At 43.8% G+C, this 25,382-nt stretch overlaps 1 protein-coding gene across 2 annotated transcripts in view; it reads right to left on the reverse strand.

The window, feature by feature from the left end:
* The window catches only part of dcc (DCC netrin 1 receptor), a 1,326,174-nt gene that overhangs the window by 982,320 nt on the left and 318,472 nt on the right, over positions 1 to 25,382 (reverse strand). The window lies entirely within an intron of this gene.

Raw genomic sequence — 25,382 nt, forward strand, 5'->3', positions numbered from 1 at the left:
TTTAGTCACCCAGCATTCCCTATAGTTACCAGCCTTCCCTTTCACCCTGACAGGAATATACTTTCCCTGGATTCTTGTTATCTCATTTCTGAAGGCTTCCTATTTTCCAATTGTCCCTTTACCTGCGAACATCTGCCTCCAATCAGCTTTCGCAAGTTCTTGCCTAATACCGTCAAAATTGGCCTTTCTCCAATTTAGAACTTCAACTTTTAGATCTGGTCTATCCTTTTCCATTACTATTTTAAAAAAAGTAGAATCATGGTCGCTGGTCCCAAAGTGCTCCCCCACAGACACCTCAGTCACCTGCCCTACCTAATTTCTCAAGAGTAGGTCAAGTTTTGCACCTTCTCTAGTAGGTACATCCACATACTGAATCAGAAAATTGTCTTATACACACTTAAGAAATTCCTCTCCACCTAAACCTTTAACACTATGGCAGTCCCAATCGATGTTTGGAAAGTTAAAATCCCCTACCATAACTACCCTATCATTCTTACAGATAGCTGAGATCTCCTTCCAAGTTTGTTTCTCAATTTCCCTCAGATTATTGGGGGGTTTATAATACAATCCCAATAAGGTGATCATCCCTTTCTTATTTCGTAGTTCCACCCAAATAACTTCCCTGGATGTATTTCCGGGAATATCTTCCCTCAGCACAGCTGTAATGCTATCCCTTATCCTCTCTTGCCTCCCTTTCTATCCTTCCTGTAGCATTTATATCCTGGAACATTAAACTGCCAGTCCTGCCCATCCCTGAGCCATGTTTCTGTAATTGCTATGATATCCCAGTCCCATGTTCCTAACCATGCCCTGAGTTCATCTGCCTTCCCTGTTAGGCCCCTTGCATTGAAATAAATGCAGTTTAATTTATTACTCCTACCATGTCCCTGCCTACCCTGACTGTTTGACTCACTTCTGTTCTCAGCTGTAACCACCTCAGATCGATCTCTTTCCCCGCTACCTCCCTGGGTCCCACCCCCCCCCACCTTACTAGTTTAAATCCTCCCAAGCAGTTCCAGCAAATTTCCTTGCTAGTATATTAGTCCCCTTCCAATTTAGGTGCAATCCGTCCTTCTTGTACAGGTCACTTCTTCCCCAAAAGAGATTCCAATGATCCAAAAATGTGAATCCTTCTCCCATACACCAGCTCCTCAGCCATGCATTCATCTGCTCTATCCTCCTATTGCTGCCCTCACTAGCTCTTAGCACTGGAAGTAATCCAGATATTACTACCCTTGAGGACCTCCTTTTTAAATTCCTGCCTAACTCCCTTCAGAATCTCAACCTTTTCCCTTCCTATATCGTTGGTTCCAACGTGGACAATGACCTCTTGCTGGCCCCTCTCCCCCGTGAGAACATTCTTCACCCTCTCTGAGATATCCTTGATCCTGGTACCAGGGAAACAACACACCATTCTGCTTTTTCTCTGTTGGCCACAGAAACGTCTGTCTGTAACTCTGACTACAGAATTCCCTAACACAATTGATCTCTTGGAAGCCAACGTACCCCTCATTGCATTAGATCAGATGTTGATCACTTGCATATATTGGCATGAAACTTCTCTCCTGATGCTGATGAAAGGGATTCAAAATGGCTGCATTGCAAGGCCAAAGAGACACTCACATTTTTTGCAATGGAACATCATCTTATTTCCAGCATTGTGTTAGCTGCTGAAAAGCCGAATATCTATTAACAATTTCTATTAATGATTTGTCAGTTCTGTTGCAAATTCACCATGCTGGAAAATGCTGAAAAGCTGAATTATCATACATATGTCACTTTTATGTTGCTCTTCCACAACCACAGTGCTCTGCCTGTCATATACCAGCACCGGCATCAGGAAACTTTCGCTAAATCCAGTAGGTTGTTAACAATATGTATCAGCACATTTTATTGAAAATATGGGCAGGTGGAACGAGGTTAAAAGAAATAAATTGAATCAGATGACACCTTGTTGATAAACTGACCAAAATGAATGAGTGCTTCTAAAATTTACACACCCAATCCAAAGAAAAGAAGCAAGCAATAATACTCTTGGTTTGTGATAAAAGTTCACACATCAGAAATTTGTTGGAAGCAATCCACACCTTTTAACTTTTCAAGAGGATTTCATCAGCAACCAATTTGTTCTTTTTCTGCATTCGAAGCCCTTTGTTGCTTTGGCACTGTCTGCACAGACCAACTTGCAAATGTTCTTTTTCTTAGAGAATGAATGAAGAATAAATAATAAGCAATGAACAAGGTTTGAAGTCAAAAATAAATTATCATCCAGCTCTCTTCATTCCTTTCGTAGATATTGGCAAGTAAGAACCAAGAAAGTAAATGAAGAAGATTGCCTTCCAAAGGAGTGATAAATGGAGATCATAGAGTAAGTCACTTCCTCACAACAAGATAAAAAGCAGCATTAGCAACTAAATGGGTTGCAGCCTCGCCTTCCAGGACAGGATGTGAAGCACAGCAAGCATGAGGACTTAAAGAAAAGAACAGGAAAAATCAATTGTGGAACTTTTAATTGAAAAGTGAAATGTTTTATAACACGATATGTCACAGAATGAGCTCTTCAGCCCATCATGCTTGTGTCAACTCCTTTTAAATGTTAACAAGTTAGTCTCACTTCTCAGCGTTGTCCCAATAGCCCTGTAATGTCTTCCCCTTCAAATTATTTTCTGAAGGTTACTGAGTTCAGTCTCACTGCACTTTTAGACATTGCATTCCAGGTTGTAACAATTTGCTGTGTAAAACATGTCTTTGAATTGCCTTGAGCTCTTTTGCCAATTAATTTAAATCTGTTTACTTAGTTACTGACCTTGCTGCTGTTTGAAATAGTTTCTCCTTTCTTATTCTGTCAAAGCCCTCCGCTTCTTTCTTTCCCGCCGTGACTCAAAGCCCTCCGCTTCTTTCTTTCCCGCCATACCGACCAGTACCCTTCCACTGACACCCTCCTTCGACTGACTGAACTGGTCCTCACCCTGAACAACTTCTCTTTCCAATCCTCCCACTTCCTCCAAACGAAAGGAGTAGCCATGGGCACCCGCATGGGCCCCTGCTATGCCTGCCTCTTCGTAGGATATGTGGAACAATCCATCTTCCGCAACTACACTGGCCCCACCCCCCACCTTTTCCTCCGCTACATCGATGACTGTATCGGCGCCGCCTCGTGCTCCCACGAGGAGGTTGAACAGTTCATCCACTTCACCAACACCTTCCACCCCGACCTCAAATTCACCTGGACAGTCTCAGATTCCTCCCTCCCCTTCCTCGACCTTTCTATTTCTATCTCAGGCGACCGAATCAACACGGATATCTACTACAAACCGACCGACTCCCACAGCTACCTGGACTACACCTCCTCCCATCCTGCCCCCTGTAAAAACGCCATCCCATTCTCCCAATTCCTTTGACTCCACCGCATCTGCTCCCAGGAGGACCAGTTCCAAAAACGCACAACCCAGATGGCCTCCTTCTTCAAGGACCGCAATTTCCCCCCCGACGTGGTCGACGATGCCCTCCACCGCATCTCTTCCACTTCCCGCTCCTCCGCCCTTGAGCCCCGCCCCTCCAACCGCCACCAGGACAGAACCCCACTGGTCCTCACCTACCACCCCACCAATCTCCATGTACAGCTCATCATCCGCCGTCATTTCCGCTACCTCCAAACGGACCCCACCACCAAGGATATATTTCCCTCCCATCCCCTATCAGCATTCCGTAAAGACCACTCCCTCCGTGACTCCCTCGTCAGATCCACACCCCCCACCAACTCAACCTCCACTCCCGGCACCTTCCCCTGCAACCGCAGGAGGTGCAAGACTTGCGCCCACACCTCCCCCCTCACCTCCCTCCAAGGCCCCAAAGGAAACTTCCATATCCGCCACAGATTCACCTGCACCTCCACACACATCATCTATTGCATCCTCTGCACCCGATGTGGCCTCCTCTATATTGGGGAGACAGGCCGGCTACTTGCGGAGCGTTTCAGAGAACACCTCTGGGACACCCGGACCAACCAACCCAACCACCCTGTAGCTCAACATTTCAATTCCTCCTCCCACTCCACCAAGGATATGCAGGTCTTTGGACTCCTCCATCGTCAGACCACAACAAAACGACGGTTGGAGGAAGAACGCCTCATCTTCCGGCTAGGAACCCTCCAACCACAAGGGATGAACTCGGATTTCACCAGTTTCCTCATTTCCCCTCCCCCCACCCTGTCTCAGTCAAATCCATCGAATTCAGCACCGCCTTCCTAACCTGCAATCTTCTTCCCGACCTCTCCGCCCCCACCCCAGTCTGACCTATCACCCTCACCTTGACCTCTTTCCACCTATCACATTTCCGACGCCCCTCCCCCAAGTCCCTCCTCCCTACCATTTATCTTAGCCTGCTGGACAAACTTTCCTCATTCCTGAAGAAGGGTTTATGCCCGAAACGTCGATTCTCCTGTTCCCTGGATGCTGTCTGACCTGCTGCGCTTTTCCAGCAACACATTTCCAGCTCATTCTGTCAATAGCATATCCTGTGAAGCCTATCTGCTTGCTCTCGGGAGAACAATTCAAGTCACTCAGTCCTTCCAAGTGACAAAAGTCCCTCATCCATTGCCCTTCCTTCCCTCTTCTCTGGCTTTTCCCAATTTAAGTGCAGTCATTGCAAGACTGCTAATAAGAAGATAAGAACTAGGACTCAGCCCCACAAGCTTGCTCCACCATTCAATATGACCATGGTCTCCTCTCAATCTCAAATCCACTTTCCTGCCCATTCCCCGTAACTCTTTAACCAGGTACTAATTAAAAATGATCTGACATTGGTCTTAAATCTGTTCAGTGTCCCACCAGCCACTGCATTGTGGGGTAGTGAATTCCACAAATTCGAGAACCTTTGAGAGAAGAAACTTCTCCTCATCTCTGCTATAAACTGCCACCCCTTACCCTACAACAGTGACTTCTCAGTCTAGATTGTCTCAGGAGGGGAAACATCTGCTCGACATCTATTTTGTCAACCCCCTTCAGCATTTTAGATCTAAACCCGAGCGAGTATAGGCTTAAACTGCTCAACCCCTCCTCATAAGGCAAGCTTTGGCACTGCTACTCTCAAGATTGGTGGTCATGTCATGGACCAGCCACATTGCTTTGACCAGCAATGCAATGACATCTGTCCAATCCAGATCTGTTAACTTCAGAATGAAATCAATAACCAAGAGGAATGGAAATGAGGATTGTATGCAGCTTTGTCATACACTGGTTATGTGCTTTTATTTAAGAAAGGCAGCAAGGAAAAGCCTGCAAACTATAGATGGGTGAGTCTGATGTCCGTGATGGGTAAGGTATTGGAGGTGATTCTGAGAGATAGGATTTACATCCAAGGAGTGGCAGATGGAATTTATTTTAGATAAATATAAGGTGTTGCATTCTGGTAAGACAAACAAGTGCAGGACATAGACTGTTAATGGTAGGGCCCCGGGGAGTGTTATCAAACAGAGAGACCTAGGAGTTCAAGTTATATACTTTCTTAAAAGTGGCATCACAGATAGACAGGGTGGTGAAGAAGGCGCTTGGCATGCTTGCCTTCATTGGTTGAAGCACTGAGCATAGAATCATAGAATCCCTACAGTGTGGAAACAGGCCATTAGGCCCAAGAAATCTACTCTGACCCTCCGAACAGTATCCCACTCAGACCCATTCCCCTACCCTATAACTCTACATTTTCCCTGACTAAAGCACCTAACCCACACATCCCTGAGTTGAGATGTTATCTACCAGCGGTACGGAATATTGGTGAGGCCGCTTTTGGGGTACTGTGTACAGTTCTGGTCGCACTGCTGTACGAGGATACTATTAAATTGGAAAAGATGCAGAAAAAATTTACAAGGATGTTATCAAGACTGGAGGGTTTGATTGAGCTATAAGGAAAGACTAGATAGGCTGGAACTTTTCTCCCTGGAACATAGAGGCTGAGGGGTGACCTTATAGTGACTGGAATGAGCTGTCAGAGGAGGTGGTGGAGGCTAGTACGATTGCAACACTTAAAAGGCATCTGGATGGGTATATGAATAGGAAGGTTTTGGAGGGATATGGACTGAGTACTGGCAGGTGGGATTAGATTGGGTTGGGATATCTGGTCTGCATGGACAGTTGGACTGAAAGGTCTGTTTCCATGCTGTACATCTTTATGACTCGATGACATGGTGAATAGTGAAGGCCTTTTCCCTATGGTGGACAGTTCAAAACTAGTGGGCATAAATTTAAGGTGAGAGGGGAAAGATTTTAAAGGGACCTGAGAGGCAACTTTTTCACACAGAGGGTGGTGTGTATATGGAATGAGCTGCCAGAGGATGGGGTAGTGGTGGGTACAATTTCATCATTAAAAAGATATTTGGACAGGTAAATGAATAGGAAATATTTAGAGGCAAAGTGCAGACAAAAGGGACTAGTTTAGTTTGGAAAACCTGGTGGCATGGACGAGTTGGACTTAAGGGTCTGTTTCCGTACTGTATAACTCGATGGGTTTGTGTACCACAGTTGGTTTTGATGCAGTAGCTGGGATCAACATGTAAGGCTTTGAAGACCAAATATATTAAGTTGATAAAAAGTCGCTTCTAAAACTGAAGACTCTGATGTTTCTTATCGCAGAGATGTCATAGTGCATTACCCACATTATTACATTTATCTCCATTTCAAATAATTTTATAAGTAAATCTGCAAAAATATTTAAAGATGAAAGAATCACATATTTAATGCCCTTGTTACTTTTTTTTCCCTGAGCAGCGGCCTGAAGATTAATCTTTAACTCTTCACATCTCCAGGACAAGGTTTGTCACCATAGCTATGGAGTGTTGCAATTTCCAGCTATTGGGTTTTGAGAGTGAGGCCACAGAACAAAACAAATTAGTTTACGAAACAAACCCCTACCACTCCACAGTCCCTTCCTACCACACTCCAACTAAACAATTAACAAGAAAAATGGAACTTAGAAATCAGATGGATGCAAATAAAAATAAAAATAGCAACGATACTTGTATAATAGTTTTTTGTGTTAGGTATGACTCTTTAGAACCACAATTTGGACAGGAGAAACCTCAATGCAAGACAATCGCAAGGATTCATCAAAGAAACCTGGTTGACATAGACGAGTTGAACTGAAGGGTCACTTCCCATGGTGTATGAAATTATGATTCTGAATCTGTGTACCAGAGATGATGCAGCAGCTGGTTGATATAGAATGGGACGATTTAAGCTATTAATGTAAGAATGGTAGAGGAAAATATAATCAAGCTGTAAAACCTAAGAAATAGACAAACAAGGGAGTGTAAGGGTCCAGGCATCCAAATAATTTAGATGAACTTGCGGACGGAAAATTACATCAAAAGTTCCAAGGAGATACTCAGATTGATCGCAAGAAGATTAAAACATAGGGTTGGATTTTGCCACTCCTCAATAGGCATGTTTTTTGGGAAGTCACATAAAATTTGAGGGATGGCTAGTCAATCATCTGACTGACCACACCAACCTAAATTGCTAAACAGGCAGGTGGCAAATTCATCAACCTGCTTGTCATTTTCGAAGGCTTATTAATAGACAATTAACTTATTTGTGACATGGTGGCTCACTGGTTAGCTCTGCTGCCTCACAGCACAAGGGACCCAGGTTCGATTCCAGCTTCAGGCGACTGTCTGTGTGGAGTTTGCATATTCAGCCTGTGTCTGCATGGGTTTCCTCCCACAATCCAAAGATGTGCAGGTTAGGTGAATTGGCTGTGCTAAATTGCCCATAGTGTTCAGGGGTGGGTAGGTTAGGTGCATTAGTCAGGGGAAATGTAGATTCTATGATATTATTCAGTCATACGCCATAGTAAGGTTGGTGTGTGGAGACAGATGGGAACATTTTTTAACCAGACTGGTTTAAAGGTGGGAGAGAAGGCAATGGTAAACTGCCTTAGATCATATGACCATAAGGAATGGCTTGCTCCACTGTTCAATACGATCATGGCTGGTATAACACTCCTCACATTCACTTTCCTGCCCTTTCCCCTTAACCCTCGATTCCCTGACTGATCAAGAATCTATCTATGAACCAGTGCAGTTTATACGATGACGTTACACCAACAGTGCTGTTAGGAAGAGAGTCCTAAGATTTTTGGCCTAGCCACACTAAATAATATTTCAAGATATAATTCAAAGTCAGGACTGTGTGTGGCTTGAAGGGAACATACAAATTGGAAGCAGAAGCAGGCCATTAATCTCCTTGAGCCAGTTCCGCCAGTCAATAAGATCATTCATTTGTGTTTTGAATTCCAAAATCCCATCTAACCCCTGTAGTCTTTAATTCCCTTGCCTAACATGAACATATCCATCTCGGCCTGAAAATTATTTAATGAAAATTATTTAGAGGCTCAGTGGTTAGTACTGCTGTCTCACATAGCTAGGGACCCGGGTTCAATACCCGGGCAAACTGTCTGTGTGGAGCGTGCTCATCCTCCTTGTGTCTGCGTGGGTTTGCCCCAGGTGCTCCAGTTTCCTCCCACAGTCTCAAGGATGTGCAGGTTGGGTCGACTGGCCATGCTAAATTACCCATAATGTTAAGGAATGTGTAGGTTAGGTACATTAGCCATAGGAAATGCAGGGTTACAGGGATAGGGAAGGGGAAGGGGGATGGGTCTAGATGGAATGCTGTTCGGAGGATCGGTATGGACTTGTTGGGTTGGATGGCCTATTTCCACATGGTGGGGTTTCTATGATTCTATACCCAATGCCTTCTCAGGCAGAGAGTTCCAAAGTCACATAATCCACTGGGACAAACCATTTCAACTCATCTTTGTCCGAAAAGGGTGGCTCCTAATTTTAGAACAATTCTCCTTAGCTCTGAATTCATCAACAAGAGGAAATATCCTTTCCACATCCATCTTATCAAGATGATTCAAGATCTGATATAGTTCAGTCAAGTAATTCCTCCGTCTTCTAAACTCCAGTAGAAACAAGCCAAGCCTGTCCAACCTATCCTTACATGGCAACTCATGTATTCCATGTATCAATCGCATAAAGCAAATATAAACCACACCCCCAAGCATTTACATTACAAATAATAAGACATTAAATAACAAGCCCCAAACTGTACACAATTTGCCAGCAATGGCCTCACCAATGTCTTGTATAACTGAAGCATAACACCCTTATGCTGTTTCATTTCTCTCACATCCCACTAGCCTTCTAGATTACTTTCTGTAACTGCGTATCAACCTCATCTGATTCTTGCACAAGAATAACTCAATCCCTCTCCGCCCCTGAATTCTGCAGTCATTCTCCATTTAGATAATACTCTGCTTTTTATTCTTCCTGCAAAGTGAACAATTTCTCATTTTCCCACATTATACTTTATCTGTTGGATTTTTGCCTATAGACACGATCTATCCATATCTGTCTGGACATTTCTTAGCATCTTCACAGCATACTATCCTATCCATCTTTGTGTCATCTGCAAATATAGCTAACAGACCTTCAATCTTCTTATCTAAGTCCGGGATATAAACTATAAGATGTTGAACCCTAACATGGACCCCTGTGGATCCATGTTAGTCAATCAATAAAAAACTATTTATGCATACTCTCTGTTTTCTGCCAGCCAGCCAATCTTCTATCCATGTATATACCACATGTTTCCACTTTGCAGGAAAACCACTTTTTGTGACAATGTAGCAAATGCCTTCTGCCTTCATGTACAGTAGAATAGAATAGAACAGAAATTTATTGCCACATGTATTTTTACATGAAAAATACCATGTAGAGTTTTATAAGTCACCCCACAAAGATACCTACATCAATGACAGAAGTCATACATAATAATAAGAAAGAATAAAATTAAGTTCATTACAGTTCAGTTAACGGCTTCTGGGCTTGGGGCAAACCAATTGAGGAATGTTGGAACACAAAGAAGATGTTGACGGGGCCACACTGCTATTCCAAGACAGGACCTCCAGGCGGGATGCTGGAATACTGGCTGGAAGCCTCCACTGCAGAAGGCCACCATGCCAGGCTGAGACCACCACTCCTGGATGAGACCACCTGCCAGAACACTGGAATATCTGGAAGCTAAAGATGAAAAGGACTTCAACATGGGGACGAGACCTCCAGGCCAGGACAAAATGGCCACACCGGGAGACAGCCATGCTGTACCAAGACCGCCACTTCTCTTCATTTAGGCATCTTGGCCAAGCTGCGGATTTCAAGCCTCAGCTCAGCCTCTGTGTCTGGGCCATGGAAATCAGCCCCACACTTGGCAGGAGACCCTGGGATGGGGTGAAGCCATATCTGGTTCATCCTGTTGTTGCTGTCACTGGAGACCTCCTCCTTGAACTGCCACTCTCCAGACTTCAAAAAAAAGATGAAGACAACAGAAAAAAGAAGAAAAGTAAAAGGGCTAAAGAAAAAAGAAGAAAATAAAGTAAAGAAAGCCAATAGGAGTGGGTTTCGGTTACCTGGATAATTGGGGCTCATTCTGGGGTAGGAGGGGCTTCTACAAACAGGATGGTGTACACCTGAACCAGAGGGATACCTGGGAGTGAAATTTGCTAATGCTCTTTGGGAAGGTTTAAACCAATTCAGCAGGGGGATGGGAACCTAAATTGTAGTTCCACTGTCTAGGAGTTGAGAGGAGTGAGGTCAGAAATAAGGTTTCAAGGTCACAAAAGTTCATTGGCAAGTAGGAAGGTGGCTTGAAGTGTGTCTACTTCAATGCCAGGAGCATCCGGAATAAGGTGGGTGAACTTGCAACAAGGGTTGGTACCTGGAACTTCGATGTTGCAGGCACTTTGGAGATATGGATAGAACAGGGGCAGGAATGGCTGTTGCAGGTTCTGGGATTTTGATGTTTCAGTAACATCAGAGAAGATGGTAAAAGAAGAGGCGGTGTGACATTGTTAGTCAAGGATGGCATTACAGTGGCGGAAAGGACAGTTCAGGACTCGTCTACTGAGTAGCATGGGCTGAGGATAGAAACAGGAATAGAGAGGTCACCCTGCTGGGAGTTTTCTATAGGCCTCCGAATACTTCCAGAGATGTAGAGAAAAGGATAGTAAAGATGATTCTGGACAGGAGTGAAAGTAACAGGGTAGTTGTTATGGGCAACTTTAACTTTCCAAATATTGACTAGAAATGCTATAGTTTGAGTACTTTAAATGGGTCAGTTTTTGTCCAGTGTGTGCAGAATGGGTTTCCTGACACAGTATGTAGACAGGCCAACAAGGGGCGAGGCCACATTAGATTTGGTACTGGATAATGAACCCGGCCAGGTGTGAGATTTGGAGTAGGTGAGCACTTTGGTGATAGTGACCACAATTCGGTTATGATTACTTTAGCGATGGAAAGGGGTAGATATATAATGCAGGGCATGAGTTATTGCTGGGGGAAAGGCAATTATGATGCGATTATGCAAGATTTAGGATGCATAGGATGGGGAAGGAAACTGCAGGGATGGGCACAATTGAAATGTGGAGCTTCTTTGAGGAACAGCTTACTGCGTGTCCTTGATATGTCAGGCAGAGAGGAAGTGGTTGAGCGAGGGAGCCATGGTTTACTAAAGAAGTTGAATTTCTTGTCAAGAGGAAGAAGAAGGATTATGTTCGGATGAGATGTGAAGGCTCAGTTAAGGCGTTTGAGAGTTACAAGTTAGCCAGGAAAGACCTAAAGAGAGAGCTAAGAAGAGCCAAGAGGGGACATGAGAAATCATTGCCAGATAGGATCAAGGAAAACCCTAACTCTTTATATAGGCATATCAGAAAAGAAGAATGACTAGAGAAAGATTAGGGCCAAATGGTAAATTGTGTGTGGAATCCGAGGAAATAGGGGAAGCGCGAAATGAATATTTTTCCTCAGTATTCACAATGGAAAAAGATAATGTTGTCGAGAATACTGAGATACAAGCTACTAGACTAGATGGGATTGAGGTTCACAAAGAGGAGGTGTTAACAATTCTGGAGGGTGTGAAGATAGATAAGTCCCCTGGGCCAGATGGGATTTATCTAAGGATTCTCTGGGAAGCCAGGGTAGAGATTGCAGAGCCTTTGGCTTTGATCTTTATGTTGTCACTGTCCACGAGAATAGTACCAGAAGACTGGTGAACAGCATATGTTGCCTCCTTATCTAAGAAGGAGAATAGAGACAACCCAGGTAATTAAAGACAATTGAGCCTTACTCCAGTTGTGGGTAAAGTGTTGGAATAGGTTGTAAGAGATATAATCACCTTGATAGGAATAAGTTGATTAGGGATCATCAACATGGTTTCGCGAAGGGTAGATCGTGCCTCACAAACCTGATTGAGTTCTTTGAGATGGTGACCAAACAGGTAGATGAGGGTAAAGCGGTTGATGTGGTGTATATAGATTTTAGTAAGGCAGTTGATAAGTTCCTCACAGTAGGCTATTGCACAAAATAAAGAGGCATGGGATTGAGGGTGATTTAGGAGTTGATCAGAAATTGGCTAGCTGAAAGAAGACAGAGGGTGGTGGTTGATGGAAAATGTTCATACTGGAGTTTAGTTACCAGTGGTGTACCACAAGGATCTGTTTTGGGGCCACTGCTGTTTGTCATTTTTATAAATGACCTAGATGAGGGCTTAGAAGGATGGGTTAGTGAATTTGCGGATGACACTAAGGTCAGTGGAGTTGTGGATAGTGCTGAAGGATGTTGTACGTTACAAGGGACATAGATACGCTGCAGAGCTGGGCTGAGAGACGGCAAATTGAATTAAATGGAGAAAAGTGTGAGGTGATTCACTTTAGAAGGAGCAACAGGAATAAAGAATACTGGGATAATGATAAGATTCTTTGTAGTGTAGATGAGCAGAGGGATCTCAGTGTCCATGTACATAGATCCCTGAAAGTTGCCATCGGGTTGATAAGAAGGTGTGTTAGCTTTTATTGGTAAAGGGATTGAGTTTCGGAGCCATGAGGTCATGTTGCAGCTGTACAAAACTCTGGTATGACCGCAATTGGAGTACTGCGTATAGTTCTGGTCACCACATTATAGGAAGGATGTGGAAGCATTGGAAAGAGTTCAGAGGAGATTTACTAGGGTGTCACCTGGTATGGAGGGACGGTCTTATGAAGAAAGGCTGAGGGACTTGAGACTGTTTTTGTTCGAAAGAAGAAGGTTAAGAGGTGGCTTAATTGAGACATATAAGATAATCAGAGGTTGAGATAGGGTGGACAGTGAGAGCCTTTTTCCTCAGATAGTGATGGCTAGCATGAGGGGACATAGCTTTAAATTGAGGGGTGATAGATATAGGACAGATGCCAGAGATAGTCTCTTTACTCAGAGAGTAGTAGGGGTGTGGAATGCACTGCCTGCAACATTAGTAGATTTTCCAACTTTAAATGCATTTAAATGGTCATTGGATAAACATATGGATGAAAATAGAATAGTGTTGGACAGATAGGCTTCAGATTGGTTCCACAGGTCGGTGCAACATTGAGGGCCGAAGGGCCTGTACTGCGCTGTAATGTTCTATGTTCTATGTTTATACTCTGATCGTTCTTCTGATGTTACACTCATTTTTAAATAATTATATTCTTTTACTTTAAGTTTGATGCTTTCTTTACATGATATAGTGTGAGTGTTGATGCTAATAACAGTGCAAGAACATTGGAATGGCTGCATTCAACTGTGCAGCATGGGGGAAACCTTGTTTCTAGCATGGTTTCGGTATAGACCACCCAATCGTACAAATCCCTACTTTTCCCAGAACTAGTGCAAGTGCTGTCCAACTTCTCCCAGTCCTTCTGCCATAGCATGCTTTTTTCACATGGCTCAGTTAATAATCCACACTGCAGGCCTCACTCTCATCCAAGCAAGCTGGAAGATCTCCAACACATCCGGCCATTGCAAAGGTTGAGGCTCCTTCACGTTCTGGGTCCCATTATGGCATTTGCACCCTCTTTTCTATGACCACTAGCTAAATCAGATAACCCCATCATAAGGGTCAAACTGCTTCCAAGAATAAAATGTCCAGATAACTTCCCCCCCACCACCCCTTTGAATGTGTTGCAGTACCTGAAGCTCAGCCTGATGCTCATTGAATCTAATCCAAGCTGCAAACACTTGCTAGAAGCACACTGTCCTGAATTTTACTGGCATCTAGAAGTTCCCACATTCATCAGTCATAACGTTTTGCCTGCCCTATGACGATGATCCATTGTGTGCTAATTCACTCACCAGCAATCTGAGATGAAGCAATAAAGATGAAAGTTCTGCAACAGATTAGTTGAACATGCTGCAGAGAGCATGGGACTCAGATACACCTGTTTCTACTCTAGAGAGCAAATTTCCTCAGATCCACCTGCAACTAATAAATATTACAGATGGTGCAGAGCTGAGGAGAAGAAATGAGCAAACTGACTGCCTTTTGACAGCATTCTGCATTCTGCCACATATAAAATAAGGGTTTAGATCAGAGTGGTGCTTGAAATGCACAGCAGGTCATGCAGCATCTGAGGAGCAGGAAAGTCGACATTTCGGGCAAAAGCCCTTCATCAGGAATAGGGCATGAATCAAGCCTCCCCACACTTCAAGCTGCAGAGTGAGACCAGCCTAGGGGTATAGGCTTGACTCTTGCCCCGAATCTCCACACAACATTTGCTCCAGAGTTATAGGACGACAATTAGATGACATATGTTAAAGAGATGAACAAATTCCTGGAACTGTCTTGGCAGCTCCCCACCCTTGGTGACAGCCCCAACAATCCTCCGTCATAGAAACCCACAACACGGCAACTAGGTGACCACAGCAACAAAATAAATTGCTGCTATATGTGTGCAGTATATCTAAATCAGAGAGGAAAGAAAATAAAATTGGCCAATCTGATGTTTGAGTTGGTGTTTTAGATTTAATGGTCACCTTGAACAAACAATGTTTTGTTTCTTATTTGAAGGAACTGACTGGTATTTTGGATTTAAGGGTCATCTTGAACAAATTGCATGAGAAGCTCATGACACGGTGTTCTATTTCTTAAATGAAGAACCAAGGTGTGTGGCCAAGGCCCATAGGAGTAAATTTGTAAACTCAAGGTCACTGCATGAAAGCCTTGCTACTCAGAAGTGCAGGTAAGAACCTTTGTGCGTTTAATGATTTATTTGTAAGCTGCACTGTTATCGATCAAGACTGCACTGGGAACCTTGAATTCTAAAATTTACTCCAATGTGTCAAGATTGAAATAAATAAGATATCACCTGACATAAATCATGGACAAGCAATTGGACAACACCAAATTTACAAGTTGTACAGTTTCAGAATGAACTAGATTGGATACGTGGAAAGAAAAGAGGAAAGATAGTGTCCAACTAACTGCTTAAACGTTAGAATATATACGTCAACCACCTGGCCAATCCTAGTGTCATCCACACAGTTACTTATCAAACCCTCCCCCCCGCCGGCCCCAACATCCCCCCACACCCACACCCACCCCCACATTCACACACACACACTCACATTCTCATCTACGTCATTTATGAATATCACAAACAATATCCTCAGCAATTTCCTGTGGCAGACAATTCCACAGCCAGTGGATCGATACCTTGCAGTTAAGATAGAAGATTGGAAGTTTTACAGCCCTCCAGAGATTTGAATGGAAAAATGCTGGACACATTGCTGTAGGTTGTTCTAAACGTGGGCGATGGTGAGAAATGTGGGAGAATCACATCAGAAGTTGGGTCTTTCTTGATGTTGGGGACAATTCATTACAAATGCCAGCAGACTTCTGGGGAGTTGTGATGAGATTCTGGGTAGGCAGCAAGTGAGGACTGGAGAAAGTGAGGACTGCAGTTGCTGGAGATCAGGGAGATCAGGGTCAAGAAGTGTGGTAGTGGAAAAACACAGTAGGTCAGGCAGCATCCAAGGAGCAGGAGAGTCAACGTTTCAAGCATAAGCTCTTCATCAGGAATGTTTGGTGTTTGGTGTTTGGTGAGGGGAGGGGCAAGGGTACTGAGAGAGAAATGGGAGGGGGGTGGAATTGGGGGAAAGGTAGCTGGGAATGCAATATGTGGATGAAGATGGAGAGTGATGGTGATAGGTCAATGGGGAGGGTAGAGCAGATAGTTGGGAAGGAACATGGACAGATAGGACAGTTCAAGAGGGCGGTGCCGAGTTGGAGGATTGTATCTGGGACAAGGTGGTGGGAGGGGAGATAGGATATTAGAAGGGATTATGATTTGGTAACAGTGTTATTAACCACAAACCTCACCTCATTAAGACCTGCAGCTTTCTCTTCTCCACCTGCTGTGAGGAAACTAGATATCGACAATATCTGACATGAAAGTCAGATGGGTTACCCGGTGACTTGCCATTTATTCTTCCAGGCCACCATCTTGGATACCTTGCAATGGCAAATCAGGTGAAGCTCCAGGACACATGCCGCACACTTGACACATCCACAGATGCTGGCACCTGACACATGCCAGTGTCTCAGAAGAGGAGAAAGTGAAGTCTGCAGATGCTGGAGATCAGAGCTGAAAATGTGTTGCTGGAACAGCGCAGCAGGTCAGGCAGCATCCAGGGAACAGGAGAATCGACGTTTCGGGCATAAGCCCTTCTTCAGGAATCCAGGGAACAGGAGAATCGACGTTTTGGGCATAAGCCCTTCTTCAGGAATGTGTCTCAGAACCCTCCTGGCCTCTCTGACCCACTTGCAGGGTGCATCTGCACTTTAAAGCTCCACTTCATGGTTCATTGGTAACAATAACTGGAATGCTGCTGCAGCAGCAGTTTACAAGTGGGTCAGGCACCCAGCTCATGGATTAGACCAGGCTGCATCTCAGGACTAGTCATTTACTTGCTACCTGTTCACAATATCTCCGTCATGACTTGCCATGTCATAACTTTCAACTGGAACCTAAAAGCTCACAGTACTATCATATTGACTTGCTGTATACACACACACACACAAGTTGTCTGCAGCAAACACCTCCAATGCATCATTTTTCAACCAATGGTCATGTCTCAAAATGTGTCTGGGAGTAGTCCTCTGTCAAGGGAGGCTGCTGTCACTCAGGAGATCCCAGTACTATCAGTCAAGGGCAGACCCCACTGCTAGTATAGGTACTGTGGTGGTCACAATCAGGGGAATAGGTCCGACCACAGTCTGAGCAGTGGTCAGTGTTGGTCAGTGCTGTAGGGCCATTGCAACTAGTCAGGGGGATCACATACTGTCAGTCAGTGAACTGTAATCTGGGATCTGGTCAGTACTTTCTGGCTGTTTGTCAAAATCATAGGAATGGAGAGCAATCAGTCTTGAGGGTTCATACATTGAGCAGGGGAGAGGACAGGGGGAGCTGGACCTAACAGCATGTTCTTTGGCTATAGTGAGTGGGGGCACTCATGGCAAGAGGCAAGAGGAGAAGCATGTGTTGAGGTAAAGACAAGTATAGGGATGGGGGTGGGGGGAGAAGTTAAAATATAAGAGGGGCTAAGGGGCACAGAATAGGAGCATGTGGAAGGGAATGGGGAGTGAGGATTGTTGGCAGTGACCACCAACATGCCCACCATTGGGGGAACATACAGGATTAGGGTGGGGGTATCATTAAAATATAATATCAGGACTCAAACACAAAGAGGACATTTGGTGTCCAGATATGGGGAGCTGGTGGGAATGGACAGTCCAGGAATTGAAAGGTAAAAGAAGACATGGAGAATCTGCATGGGTACCTGACTACCAGGCTGTGCCAAGTGCTGAATGTAATAAAAACTGAAAGTGCTGAAGAAACTCAGCTGCTCTGGCAACATCAATGGCAAGAGAAACAGATGACGTCTTGAAGTACAGTCATGCTGGACTCTGATTCTGTCTGCACAGATGTCGTCAGACCTGCTAAGGGTGACCACCACATTGGCTGCCAACACTTCCCATTTACTAGAAGCCACCTGCAACAAGAAAATATCTGGGCCAATGTCCAGGGTGGGCAGAGTCAGTCTATTGAGTAAAACACAGGCTTCACTTCTGCTGGGCAAGAGGACATTGAGTGGGCAAAGGCAACAATTATGCACTTTCAAACTGCAGGAAGGAATAATTCATTCTCAATCGTCTCATCAAGCATGTGAAATACAGGCAATCTGACTGTGTTTGAGGTTCAAATGCTGGTCACAGGTGATGTCCACCATATCATAGGCCTTTATAAAATGCACAGACAGATTTGAATGAAGCATAATTTATCACTGTTCACCTTAAAAGAGGCAGATACTGGAAACTTCCTAGGCACTATGGAACATGGAACCAATTCCCTCTACACTTGCACGAGTATAATGATAGATGCTACTGCATGCAATGACAGGTTAGAGTCATTGAGGTGTACAGCACAGAAATAGGCCCTTTAGCCCAACTCATCCATGCCGACCTGGTTCATACATTGTTCGGATGGGAAAGGTTCAAAGCACATTGAATAATCTCAAAGATATCCAGTATTGCTTCAATATTGTTTCTGTTAATAAGTATCCCGTGTACTTCTATGAACTGCTTCTGAAATGTCACTTTCAACATATATTTATTTTCTGCAAATAAAGAGAAAAGTAAGTATGATGTTAATTAAAAATTATAAACAGTTTATGGTGTTCACTTCCATGTCAGATACTAGTGTGACCTTGGGCTTTGTGGCACACAGGTCATCTTTACACATAGGAGAAAGTGAGGTCTGCAGATGCTGGAGATCAGAGCTGGAAATGTGTTGCTGGAAAAGCGCAGCAGGTCAGGCAGCATCCAGGGAACAGGAGAATCGACGTTTCGGGCATAAGCCCTTCTTCAGGAATGAGGAAAGTTTGTCCAGCAGGCTAAGATAAAAGGTAGGGAGGAGGGACTTGGGGGAGGGGCGTCGGAAATGTGATAGGTGGAAAGAGGTCAAGGTGAGGGTGATAGGTCAGACTGGGGTGGGGGCGGAGAGGTCGGGAAGAAGATTGCAGGTTAGGAAGGCGGTGCTGAATTTGATGGATTTGACTGAGACAGGGTGGGGGGAGGGGAAATGAGAAAACTGGTGAAATCTGAGTTCATCCCTTGTGGTTGGAGGGTTCCTAGCCGGAAGATGAGGCGTTCTTCCTCCAACCGTCGTTTTGTTGTGGTCTGACGATGGAGGAGTCCAAAGACCTGCATATCCTTGGTGGAGTGGGAGGGGGAATTGAAATGTTGAGCTACAGGGTGGTTGGGTTGGTTGGTCCAGGTGCCCCAGAGGTGTTCTCTGAAACGCTCTGCAAGTAGCCGGCCTGTCTCCCCAATATAGAGGAGGCCACATCGGGTGCAGAGGATGCAATAGATGATATGTGTGGAGGTGCAGGTGAATCTGTGGCGGATATGGAAGTTTCCTTTGGGGCCTTGGAGGGAGGTGAGGGGGGAGGTGTGGGCGCAAGTCTTGCACCTCCTGCGGTTGCAGGGGAAGGTGCCCGGAGTGGAGGTTGGGTTGGTGGGGGGTGTGGATCTGACGAGGGAGTCACGGAGGGAGTGGTCTTTACGGAATGCTGATAGGGGAGGGGAGGGAAATATATCCTTGGTGGTGGGGTCCGTTTGGAGGTAGCGGAAATGACGGCGGATGATGCGCTGTACATGGAGATTGGTGGGGTGGTAGGTGAGGACCAGTGGGGTTCTGTCCTGGTGGCGGTTGGAGGGGCGGGGTTCAAGGGCGGAGGAGCGGGAAGTGGAAGAGATGCGGTGGAGGGCATCGTCGACCACGTCGGGGGGGAAATTGCGGTCCTTGAAGGAGGCCATCTGGGTTGTGCGTTTTTGGAACTGGTCCTCCTGGGAGCAGATGCGGCGGAGTCGAAGGAATTGGGAGAATGGGATGGCGTTTTTACAGGGGGCAGGATGGGAGGAGATGTAGTCCAGGTAGCTGTGGGAGTCGGTCGGTTTATAGTAGATGTCCGTGTTGATTCGGTTGCCTGAGATAGAAATAGAAAGGTCGAGGAAGGGGAGGGAGGAATCTGAGACTGTCCAGGTGAATTTGAGGTCGGGGTGGAAGGTTTTGGTGAAGTGGATGAACTGTTCAACCTCCTCATGGGAGCACGAGGCGGCGCCAATACAGTCATCGATGTAGCGGAGGAAAAGGTGGGGGGTGGGGCCAGTGTAGTTGCGGAAGATGGATTGTTCCACATATCCTACGAAGAGGCAGGCATAGCTGGGGCCCATGCGGGTGCCCATGGCTACTCCTTTCGTTTGGAGGAAGTGGGAGGATTGGAAAGAGAAGTTGTTCAGGGTGAGGACCAGTTCAGTCAGTCGAAGGAGGGTGTCAGTGGAAGGGTGCTGGTCGGTACGGCGGGAAAGAAAGAAGCGGAGAGCTTTGAGTCCTTCGTGATGGGGGATGGAGGTGTACAGGGACTGGGTGTCCATGGTGAAAATAAGGCGTTGGGGACCGGGGAAGCGAAAATCATGGAGCAGGTGGAGGGCATGGCTGGTGTCCCGAACGTACGTGGGGAGTTCTTGGACTAAGGGGGACAGGACGGTGTCAAGGTATGCGGAGATGAGTTCGGTGGGTCTTTCCACCTATCACATTTCCGACGCCCCTCCCCCAAGTCCCTCCTCCCTACCTTTTATCTTAGCCTGCTGGACAAACTTTCCTCATTCCTGAAGAAGGGCTTATGCCCGAAACGTCGATTCTCCTGTTCCCTGGATGCTGCCTGACCTGCTGCGCTTTTCCAGCAACACATTTCCAGATCTTTACACATGGATCCATCAGATAGGAAAAGTCACAATAACAGAGTTCTTCAGCTAGATGAAATGGTGTTGCAATAATGAGTAACTACACAAAAAAAGGGAAAATAAAACAGGATTTCTCTACCAGAAAATAAACCCACAAGGGGGAACTAAAACTATTCTCAAATGATATTTTCACGTCAAATGCAAAGAGAAAATGGAAGGGAAACTTGTATCATCCATTGATTATCTTATTAGCTGAACACAAAGTATTAGTCATGATTGAGCCAAGACCAGTGAAACCTGACTGATAGGTTTGCAACTGAAACAACATCATGCCATGGCTAAAATCGTGAGGGGATCAAGGGTGAGGGAAGCAGTAGCGATTACAAGCAATTCCAATTTTATACTGACACGTGTTGATTATTTATGATTCAATTTCTAAGATAACCTAACTGTGTAGAGATCTTGGAAAAGCTGCTCTTGAGCATTTAGGACTCAGAAAGCAAATGGAACAATATTTATGCATGTGTTGAAAATGTGATATGCCTCTCTTGTGTATCCACAGAAGAGGCACTGCTCTTAGATAACAAGGTAGTTTATTGTAAAGTAGCAATAAATACAATTATATTTGATCAGGCACAATTACTGTGACCTTAGGGAGCTGATACAGATACTTGTACTCCACCAATAAACAGAACAACAGCTCCATTCCTCCACCCAGAGACTGTGTGTGACATCAGGATGAGCACTTTTGGTCCCTACCACAAAAGCCGGAGGCCTGAGTTCAAGTCTCACCTGCTCCAGAGGTGTGTAATAACATCTCTGACCAAACTGATTAGAAAATACCTGGAATGGGCAGAGTCAATATAGAATGAATATTAACATCTTCAGATTTATTACCCTACACAAAAGAATGCGCATATAAAGATTCTGTAGAGCTTTCACTGGCAGTAAACATGGGAAGCCCCAGAGAGCAATTTTCAACCTTTGACTTTCAGTGTGCTTTATTTCTACTTCAAGGAAACAAAAGTCAAACAATAAGTTGCTTTCACCAATATTTGTTGCTGCCCTTTCCCTCACTTCACTCCCTGAAGCAAAAGTAAATTACTGTGAAATTGATTTACATTGGCAGCTTAGAATGTCAATTAATAAAACTACCAATCACTTCCATAAACTGGCAGATGGATGGTATTATGTATTCCTATGTGAGTACATGCAGAAACATTTATCTAGTGGTATGCCATAACAAGAAATATTAGTCCCTCGAAACATTGAGCTCTGATCATTCCAAGTTAAATCACATGAGCCTGGCAGTTAATGTTTACTTTGCAAATACTCATACAACATCCTCAAATCTTTTAACAGTGACATTAACCTATTCATTTAATGGGAGCAGTAAACAGCACACCGGTTTAATAAGATGGCTTGATCATACAAGCTTGGCGTTCATAACTCTTGGACAAGATACTTATGCACCAGATTTATGAGACTATTCTATTGATAGAACTTTGCCCAACCAAAAATGCACATCAGGAATTAGGTTATGTACTGCTACAATTTTCTGTTCATTGATGTGAGGCATGTGCCTGGATTCCCAATTCTTGCTTCACCAGGGTGAAAGATTTCTGCTCAGAGCAAAATTTCACAATTTCAGCCTTCTCCTGTCAGAATTCTAGTTTGCCATAAAATGTTATGCACTTTAGCTGTCTGTAGCAGCGGTACAATTGTTTTGTCAAAGGACTACTGAAAATCCGTGTGTAATGGGCTCAGCAAACATACCAGAGATGATAGAGAAACAGAAACAAGGCACGCCTGAGTAAGTCTGTAAATTTATACCATATTGGACTATTTGGTGTGTTAACACATCCGAAACAGGGTATTGGCTGATTTCACACAGAACTTTGTTGCTATCACCTTCCAACAAAAACTGGAAGGTCAAAGATAGGAGACACAGTGGAACATTGTCAACTGTGCATCCTCCTCCAGGTCATATATTGTTCTGATTCTCGTATATAACCATTCTTTCAATGTTGCTGGATCCAAATTCTGAAGCTTTCCATCTAACACACAGAATTATTATCACCACACAGGCTGTAGCAATTCAAGACAGAGACTTATTACCGCCATTAAAAGATCAACTAGGAATAGGAAAAATATACTGTTCCAGAGAGAAATGTTTTAACCTAAGGAGGAGAAAAAAGGCAGAGGGATTCTTCACTCCTAATGGAAATCATCAATACAAGGCAGAGTGTAATTTGCTTTTAAAGAATGGGCAAATTTTTAATCTGTAAGGGAACGTATGTGGAAAAAGCAGCAAAGTGGAGGATTCTGATGTCAGCCATGTTCTCATTAAATGGTGGAACAGATTTAATGAGATGCATGGCCTATTCCTACTCCTGTGTCTTATGGTTTATTTCAAGTGTTTTGTAAATACTTACTCATGTAGACAAAGAGCTAATACGTAACCAAGAAAAGAGCTGCTCTTTCTTTCACACTCTGTTTGGATATGGTTCCCCAATATCCCTCACAAAATGGTTACTGAATCCTTACTACTTGAAACATTGCAGCTATCATAGTTAGACCTGATCATTCTCTTATCCAGTATTCAAGCATAGGCACTGCCAAATGGCTGGCAATCAGGAGTGTCAACTTTGGCCAGTTTTACCCAGCCTAGTTCTAGAGCTCTGTGGCTAATAGTACCACTGCCCTGGCTGAAACCAGTTGACTCTGACCAATTCAGTCAGAGAATTAAAGCTGTGCATTTTCTAGTCTCCATAGTTCAACTGCTCACTACTTTAGCCATCCAGGTCATGAGGTACGGTGAGAAATTTCATCATAATAATGAAATTGCTCTATTTTATTTCTTTCCCTTTTAAAAATATGCAGGAGTAATTTGCACAAATAAGAATGTTAATTTAATACGATGCAAACTCAACAGGTGCAGAGCTTAGATTCATCTCCTATTTAGCTGAAAGCACACTGATATAAAAGAAATACAGACCATCCTTATGGTGCTTTGTAATAAACCTGAATGTACTTGGGCATGGCATAATTTATAACTTTCATTTCAAAACAACAGCAAGAAATCACAAAGCAACCAATAAATACCTGTTATTGTCATTTACCCATGTGCAATGATTTTATGTGTAATCTATTAGTAGGGATGCTCACGAGTGAGTTGTTAAAATTAGATATCGCTTTCTGGACCGCATCAGTTTCCAAATTAGTAACAGAACAAATTTGTTAATTGGATCTGTAGCCAAGTGGATTTGATCAAGACAGTTCATTCATGGCTACAAATGACCTAATACCTAAAGATTGGAGTTGGGGGCGAAAGGAGAGAAGGAGAGCTTGCATATTTAAGCTTGAAGATTTAATTTTAAAATAGTTTGACATCTTAGTTCTTCTGTCTCTCTTAGATTTCAGATGAATTCCAGTTTTGAAATAAGTATTCAATGGATAATATGAAATTTTTTGACCTGTGAGTTGAATATCTGAAATCTATTTATTAAGATGAATGTTATTTTCCTGGATTGCTCATGAAAAATACTAGAGTGTCAATGTTACATGCATGGAGAAAATCCGTACATGTATAAGGAGAAAGTATGTATTCAGTTAGTGTAGAAAAGAACTTTACCAGCACAAACTCCAAGTTAAACTCTATTAGGGGCAGTACAAAAAAAATGATGTCTTCAGACGAATAAGAGAAAAACAATAAAAACTATGATTACTATTTACAGGTTCAACCAAATAAATAATCAGCGCTCTCTACAGCAGAATCAGAAATAAAGAGAACATAATGCTGGAGCAATGTAAATTCATAATCCTGATTCCAGCCTAAGGGGAACCTGATCAAACAGCAAGGTTTTGAACAAGCATTCCTGTTCTCCCTACTAGTAACTGCAAGCTACACAAGTTTGGACAGCAATGCTGCCCCCATTCTGTCACCACACAAGCAATTGCCTGTTGGCTGGATTTGATTCTGGTGTTCCATACATCCAAGTGCAGCACTGAGTCTATTTTGAGCAGTGATGTGAATGACCAGTGTTTTATATCCTATCCAATTATATGTCTGTTGAGTGAGGAAGGTGCAGTACCATGCCGACATTCTCCATTTCATTGGTAATGTCCAAGTTTCAGAGATGTCTTTGTTGATTAAAGGAGCTGATACTTTGAAACACTATACATTCAACCATTGGCTCTTAAACATTTCAAATTAAAGCAATTATATTCAAAACTCTGCCATCTACACAGAAGTCTACAGGCAACAGGTTTGAAATTTCTGTTGTGATCATCAGCTTTGCTTGGCATGAGTAAAACACCAATGCAAAAGCATTTACGATAATCAGGTATACATGGCAGTTTCTGTTTTTCTTTTAGCAATTTACATATATTTTCCGAGCTGGCAGATAATTACATGAGTTACAAAACAGTGACATTGAGGTTTAAATTGCCAGCTGACACAATGTGATCTGCCAGCTTATATTTATTAACATGGTAAAGAAAAGACTGAAATTATTTAAGGATGAAGGTGAGGGCTCCAGTGTCCATACAGCTCTGGACCAATTGCCATGAGTGGTAGAAAAGAAAGGAATTCTTCTGGATTTTCCTTTCTTCCTTTAAGAAAGTCATGATGGGGAGGTGCCAGTGTTGGACTGGGGTAGACAAACTCACAAGTCACATGTTACAAGGTTTCAGTTCAAGAGGCTTATTTGAAATGACAAGTTTTCAGAGCAT

Source organism: Chiloscyllium plagiosum, unplaced genomic scaffold (assembly GCF_037043375.1).
Source record: "Chiloscyllium plagiosum isolate Xiang-an unplaced genomic scaffold, Cpla_swu_hap1 HiC_scaffold_1, whole genome shotgun sequence".
Lineage (NCBI taxonomy): Eukaryota > Metazoa > Chordata > Chondrichthyes > Orectolobiformes > Hemiscylliidae > Chiloscyllium > Chiloscyllium plagiosum.